The sequence below is a fragment of the Petaurus breviceps genome, unplaced genomic scaffold, assembly GCF_028583685.1.
Source record: "Petaurus breviceps papuanus isolate PSGF00001 unplaced genomic scaffold, PetGlider_PUasm1.0 90633, whole genome shotgun sequence".
In the NCBI taxonomy this organism is placed as follows: domain Eukaryota; kingdom Metazoa; phylum Chordata; class Mammalia; order Diprotodontia; family Petauridae; genus Petaurus; species Petaurus breviceps.
This window is the reverse complement of record NW_027187293.1, coordinates 6,830,154-6,837,614: the sequence shown is the minus strand read 5'-3', so window position 1 is coordinate 6,837,614 and position 7,461 is coordinate 6,830,154.

Below are 7,461 nucleotides of genomic sequence, written 5' to 3'. Positions count from 1 at the left end.
CCCCCCCCCCCCGTGAAACGCACGCCGCGTTCCGAGCTGCATCCAATCAGAGCTGCAGCAGTGAGCGCGTCATCCTGTTCTTCCCCAGTGATTTGCTTGCTGGTGCCATTGAGAGCAGTGCCGCGGAGGAGAGCTGAGGCAGGACAACATAAAAACCTGGTATGTAAGCGGGAGTGAGGGGGCATGATGGAGGATAAAAAGGGCATGATGGAGGAAAAAAGAAGAACTCAGGGAGCATGATGGAGTGAAAAGAAGGACTGATGGTCATAATTTTATTATTCTGTCTGTTTTGACCCCCAGACATGAGTACAAACAGGAAAAGCTATACTGTTGAGTATAAGAAAGCAGTTGTAGAGGAGTCACATGGCAAGAATCTTGCAGTTTTCTGTAAAGAAAAACTTTTGGATCTTCGAATGGTCAGAAAATGGAGAGCAGATTATAATAACCTCAATCAACAGGTGGATGAGGGAAAAGGGAAAAAGCGCAGGTCTGGATCAGGTTGGCAGGCCTTATATCCTGACTTGGAGATCCTCATTGGTGAATGGATTGCTGACAGGAGAGCAAAGGCCTTGGTTGTGTGCAGGGCTGATATTCAAGCATTTGCCCTTTCAATGGCACCAGAGTTTGAAATGGTCTCAGAAGGATTCAAAGCATCACAACACTGGTTGGACGGTTTCCTTCAATGGTACAGGTATGAACTGTCCCTAAGAAGATCAACAACACTGTTTAAGCTGGAAGATGCTGAAGTTATTAAACGTGCACTTGCATTCAAGTCCTTTATTGATAGGATCGACATTTCCAAGTACCAAACCTGCAATATGATTGCTATGGATGAAACTGCAGTGTTTATGGGACAAGGATCTCAAACAACAATTCATCACAGGGGTGCAACGTCAATCTACATTCCCACCACTGGCTATGAAAGTGCACGGGTCACCTGTGTTTTGGCAATTCGTTTGGATGGAAAGAAAGCCACACCTCTAATCATCAGTAAGGGCAAGAAAGATAAGATTGAACGTGTATCTGGCATTTACGTTCTTGAAACCAAAAAAGCCTGGTGTACACAAGCCGTTATAAGAAAGTGGGTTGATTTAATGCTGCCACTTGTTATGCAAGGTAACCAAAGAGGTCTGATAGTCTGGGATTCAGCCAGCACTCACCGTGCTAAAGAAATGAAGAACTTCCTTGAAGAGAGAAGAATAGATCAAGTAATGATTCCTGCAGGAATGACTGCCTATCTCCAGACCCTTGATATTGCAATAAACAAGCCATTCAAGGACCATTTGCGCATAGAAGTCAATGACTACATTGAAAATAGAATGGAAAGAAATCAGCGTGGAAACTTTGTGAAGCCCTGTCTGCAAGAAGTCGTGACTTGGGTGAAGAAGTCATGGGATAAAATTACTGACAGCTGTGTCACCAAGGCACTACGAGCAGGTTACCTGGACAAGACATATTCACTTAAAGAGAGCTATATTGCTGGACATGACAGATTGGGTCCACTTCTTCTGAAGGAAATGGAGGCTCAAGACATCCAGGATGGAATTCAGGGTATGGACACTTATGACAATGTTGTTGAAGAAGATGACATGATCATTATTGAATAAAGGTACTTTTTTTGTTCACATTTACCTGTTTATTAAAATTGCTGTCAATGTTCATTAAAATAAGCCCTCTGGTGTTTTTCTGTCCAAAAAAAATAATAAGACAGTGTCTTATTATCGGGGAAACACGGTATATTTGGATTTCTTGGGCACACACATGAAGTTAACTCTGAGGGTCTTCACCAAAGGCTTATACTTTCTAGTGTTGAGTGAAGTAATTGCTCACTAGACAAATTGTCCCACCCAAAAGATGACCTAGAAATCATTGGAAGCACAGAAAAAAAATTAGCAAAAGGAGAAAGAGAAAGTAGGACTGAACTGTGGCAGAGAAGAGAGAGATTGAGGATGTCCATTTACCCCATAGGCATTTTGGAGAAGAAGATTCATTCTAATGCCACCAATTGTACCCATCTTCCCAAGGACTGAGGAATGTTTAACAAATGGTCAGCTCTTTACTGAACTTTCCTTTCTGTTATTAATAAACACTGTACTATATTTGCTTCTTTGCTTCTTTACCTCAAAATTTCAATTAATCTGAATTTTGCCTCAATTATAAAAAGTCAGGGATTAACCAGAGAAAAATTCAAATGGAAATGAAGACAGGGAACTAAGTTCCACTGAAATGTTAGGAATTTTCCTAACTGGTGAACTCACGGTATTTATGAATGTACTCACTCTAATGTTTCATTTAATATAAATTCCTGTAAATAGCAGATGAGGGAATCATGTAGATCTACAGAGTCATTATTTTATTCCTATGCTTAAAATGAACCAGTTATAACACAGTGTTATACTAAACATAATTGCCAATCAAAGAAGTAATTCTGGGAGTGTTGCCCCAGATCCTCTTCTTTTCTGCAGACAAACAACTATAGTCCACACTGCTCAAAGTACTACAATACTACCTCCCTCTTGGAGAGACCTGCTTCATTACCTTGTAGTAACTGGGGTGAAGATTACTAATAAAGGAGATACATATAAGCATGCATTACATTTGATAACTTGATTCTCACTTGGTGCTTTGAAAAGTTCCAAAGAAGAACTCAGATTTATGTTCTTTGATTAAACTACAATATAGTTTATTTTAACAAAAAACCCTTGAATTTAGTGCTTGATCACCAGTGGGCACCCTAGCTTTATCAAAGGAGACCATGTTCTAGTGATAAAGAATAGATTGAATAGACTAATTCACCCATTCCTTCATGCTTAATTGGACATGCTTTATAATAGTTATTTTTCAGTCCACCTCTGGTTCAGAAATGCTGTAACCATGGAGCACAATAATTATTAAAAACCCCAATACAATGGATTCAAGAAGCTTTTGATAATTAACAGGTGATAGGTATATCATTGGTTTTAAAGGGAAGTTCAGGGTGGATCAGTGCATTGCTCATCTTTCTAGGTCTACCTCAGAAATGATGGTTACCATTGTCTCTTTGCTTCTGCTATCAGGAATAGACTAGACAGATGATGATTCTGGCTTAGGATGGCATTTTTTAGCATTTGCATAACATTTCATTAAAATGTTCTTTCCTTTAAGAGGATGAAACAGTAAGAAAGATGGTACAAGGTCCCCTATAATTTGCTTCTTTGCTGAGGAATATACCAGAGGAGAGATAAGTGTTTCAGGAGGAATAAGGGGACAGAAAAGAAATGTAGATGGGTAGAGAGGAAGGGGAAAAATCCTGAAATGGTGAATAGATGAACAGATAGACCAGCTATTTGAAGTACAAATATATTTGAGCATACAAAGAGAATTGACTGATGTATAATTCATATATCTCTATGCAAATTATTATGCAAATTGTATGAAAAAGAGAGGGAGGGGACCCTTGCAAATGATAGTGTTCCCAAGCTGTCACTTGCATGACTACTGCTTGTCAATGGGTGAAAAAAACCAGTGCCCAGAATCTCTTATCTTTTAAAGGTTCAGCATTCCTGGTGCAAATCAGGGACCTGCTTTATGACCTTGGACATATTTTTGCATCTTTTGGTCTGACATTTTCTAGGGAGGTGAAGTGGAGACATGATCATTATAATAGGGTAGTAATAGAATAAATAATAAAGTTGAGAAAAAAATATTTTTCAGTAAAATACTTTTAAGACATTAGGAAAAAAGTCCCAGAACACATACTTTTCAGTGTTTAAGTAGAGTTACTTAAACAGCTTCTAACAGCCTCAATTTCTATAGGCACTCTTAAGTAAACAAATGCCTGGATTTCTACATCACTTATTTGGCCATAAAGTTCTAATGGTGATTTTTAGTAGTACAATAAAAGGACAAATGGTGAATCTGAAGATAGTGGAAATCTCCACACTTAGGTGTAGTAACCATCTGTAAACACATTTAGAAATTAATCTTTGCAGCTAATGGATTTCAGAGGGATAATGCAATACCAATTAGGTCAACTGTTTGTGACTGTAAGTCCAGCTTCAATGATTCCACAGGAAATCATCCCTTTACAAAGCCTGTTCATAGTGAAATTACTCTTGTTTCACATGATTTATTTTTATCTTTGTGCCAGCAAAGGGGTTAGATATATTCTAAAAGCTAAAATAGGTCTTTTCCCCATTCAAAACATGTTTCCATATTGGCCATATCACACACACGCACAAAAAAAAAACCCAAGAAAAATAAAGTGAGAAAACCTTATGCCAATTGGCACTTAGAATACACCACTTTTCTCTCTGGATGTGGATAGCATTTTTTTTTCATCATGAGCCTTTTGGAATTGTATTGGATTGTCTTATTGATCAGTGTTGATTGATTTGTATTATATTGTCTTTCATGGCTGATCATCATTACACCTTTGCTATTACTGTGTATAGTGATCTCCCATTTCTTTTCACTTTATATCAGTTTTTATATGTCTTGCCAATTTAATTTTTTCTGAAAGCACTTCTCCAGTCATTTATTATAGTACAATAGTACTCCATATTCCATAACTTGTCCAGCCATTCCCCAATTGAAGTGTGTCCCCTCAATTTTCAATTCTTTGTGACAACAGAAATGACTGTTATGACATATAGGTGCACCTTTTTCTTTTTCATTAATCTCTTTTGGGTATGGACCTAGTAGTGGTATTGCTGGATGCACAGTTTTATAGTCCGCTGGGCATAGTTCCAAATTGTTTTCCAGAGTGACTGGACCAATTCACAACTCCACCAACAATTTATTAGTGTACCATCCCCTTCAGCATTTATCAATTCTGACAGATATGAGGCAGTACCCCAGAGCTGTTTTAATTTGCATTTCTCTAATCAATATTGATTTTTCACTTGGCTACAGATAGTTTTGATTTCTTCTTTTGAAAACTGCTTGTTCATAGCCTTTGAGCATTTATCAATTGAGAAATGGCTCTTATTTTTAGAAATTTGACTCAATTTCCTATATGTTTGAGAAATAAGTCTTTCATCAGAGAAATTTACCCTTGAAATTTTTGATATTACTTCATTATCTATGGTATCTTTTAGAAAAATGCAGTTTTCCTGATTATCTCTCTCTCTCTCTCTTTTTTTAAAGCAATTGGTGTTAAGTAACTTGCCCAAGGTTACACAGCCAGTGTGTGTGTGTGTGTTTGTGTGTGTGTGTGTGTGTGTGTGTGTGTGTGTGTGTGTGTTAAGTAGTTGAGGCTGGAACCAATCCCAGGTCCTCCCTCCTGACTCAGGGAGTCACTCTTACTCACTGCGCCACTGAGCCGCCCCTGATTATCTCTTTTAATTAAATCTACTTTTGCTTTTGCTTTGTCTGAGATGATGATTATATTAAGTCTCTTATGATTACTCTTTAATGTTTACTTGTTTTTGCTTCTCTTGAGTCTTCTGTTTGAATATTGGATTTTCTATTTAGCTCTGGTGTTTTCCAGTTTATTAAATATTCATTTTGGATTCAGAGGTCTTAGGTTCAAATTCTACCTCTTCTGCCCACTGGTTGTGTGAGCATGGACAAGTCACATAACTTCTCATGGTCTTAGGTTCCTCATCTGTAAAATAAGTTGGTTGGATTAGCCTACCTCTTAGGTCTCTTAGTCTTAGAGCCAACATTCTATGATCTTTGAGAGTTAAAAAGTAGTTGAGGAAATAGAGGCATTTGATAGAGTTTGCTTTTTTGCACAAATTTAATAGTGAAAGGAAGGCCAAAAGGGAGTAACAATGGGAAATAAAAGTGTTTTAATCTAGGTTGGTTATACATTGTCTCTTTGAAGAAGAGTACACATTCCTATGTCCCATTCATAAAGTTATATATAGGGTACATACTGCTGATACTACAAAACTGTTCCCAAACCTTTTAAGACATCCTGTCTAGCCCTTCTATTATCTCTTCTTCAAACACAAAGTGACCAGCTCTTTGTAACCTCATGACCCAGTCTCTCTCTGCTTCCACCTTCAAAACTCTGGTATTATGTAGACCAGACCTGACAAGATCAGGGACAGACTCAAAACAATCATGATGTATCTTCACTATTTATGCCATAACCCAGTGTTTACTCTGGGAGAATCTCCAGTTCTAGCTCCTATATTGGATTCCACAATACAAGATGGATAACACTGAACAGATTAAGTTAATACATGCATCAAGGTAGAGGGCAAACTTCATTTCACCTCAGAGGCAGCTGGTGACATGGTTGTTAGTACTATGGGCATGGGGTTAGGAAGACCTGAGTTCAAATTAAACCGCAGACACCTACTAGCTGTGTGACCCTGTGCAAGTCATTTAACCTCTGTTTGCTTCAGTTGTCTCAGCTGCAATATGAGTTTAATAATAATAATACATAATTCACAAGGTTATATTGTGAGGAATCAAATGAAATATTTGTTAGGAATTCTTAGCACAATGCCTAACACATAGGAAATTATATATAAATGTTTATTCCTTTTCCCTTACCACTTCATGGAAAAATAAAGGAAATATAAAATCCCACAAGAAACCATCAAAGGATGCAATACACAGATGCACTGCACATACAAACATAAACATGTAATAGTTTCATTAAAAAGGAAATATATTTTGGATTGATATCAAAACAATCCCTTGATTTTTATTTAAAGCAATTGGGGTTAAGTAACTTGCTCAAGGTTACATGGCTAGTTATTTTTGTGTGGGTGCCAAGTATCCCCTGAGTACCTGAGGCCGGAACCGATCACAGGTTTCCTGATACTGGGGCCGGCTCTCTTACTCACTGTTCCACCTGGCTGCCCCTCCCTTGATGTTTTGATGGTGCTAAGGTCTCCTTAAGACTTGAAGTATTATCCTATAATTTGGGACACCTCACCAAGAAATCTCCCTTGTCTGGCTCAAAGACTATATTCGAAGACTCTCAAATTTTGATTACTTGCCAGGTAATCCTTGAGTCTAATACTGGTAAAGAAAACTAACTTCTGCCTAGAAGGCTATATTTTGGCATGATGCTGTTTAGGGAGCCAAAATTCTCTATCTATATGGAAGGTTGGGGTTCAGCAACACTGCCCAACAAATTCCCTTTCAGGACATATCAGTAAGCATATAATTGCTTCTACTTTGGGAAAGACCTCTCTAGGGCATCTGGAGTCATCTCTTGGCTGGAAAGTTCTCATTGTGCCCTAACCCTTCCCATCCTACCCCCAAGCCAGGTCTGCTCTGCTGTGCTATGTCCCCTTAACAGGGACATAAATAAAATAAAATTTTTTGAAAAAGCTAAAGGTGGCCTGTTACTTTTTTTTTTTATAGACCAGTATAGAGGGATAATTTCCTTGACCAGAATCCATCCTATGCTTCAGTAAAGAAATTTTAAGGTGACTTGAACTACTCAAGTTATTTGTGTCTCTCCAAAGGAATCAATGAGCATGTCCAGACTTGAAACAGGAAGAGAGTTATATG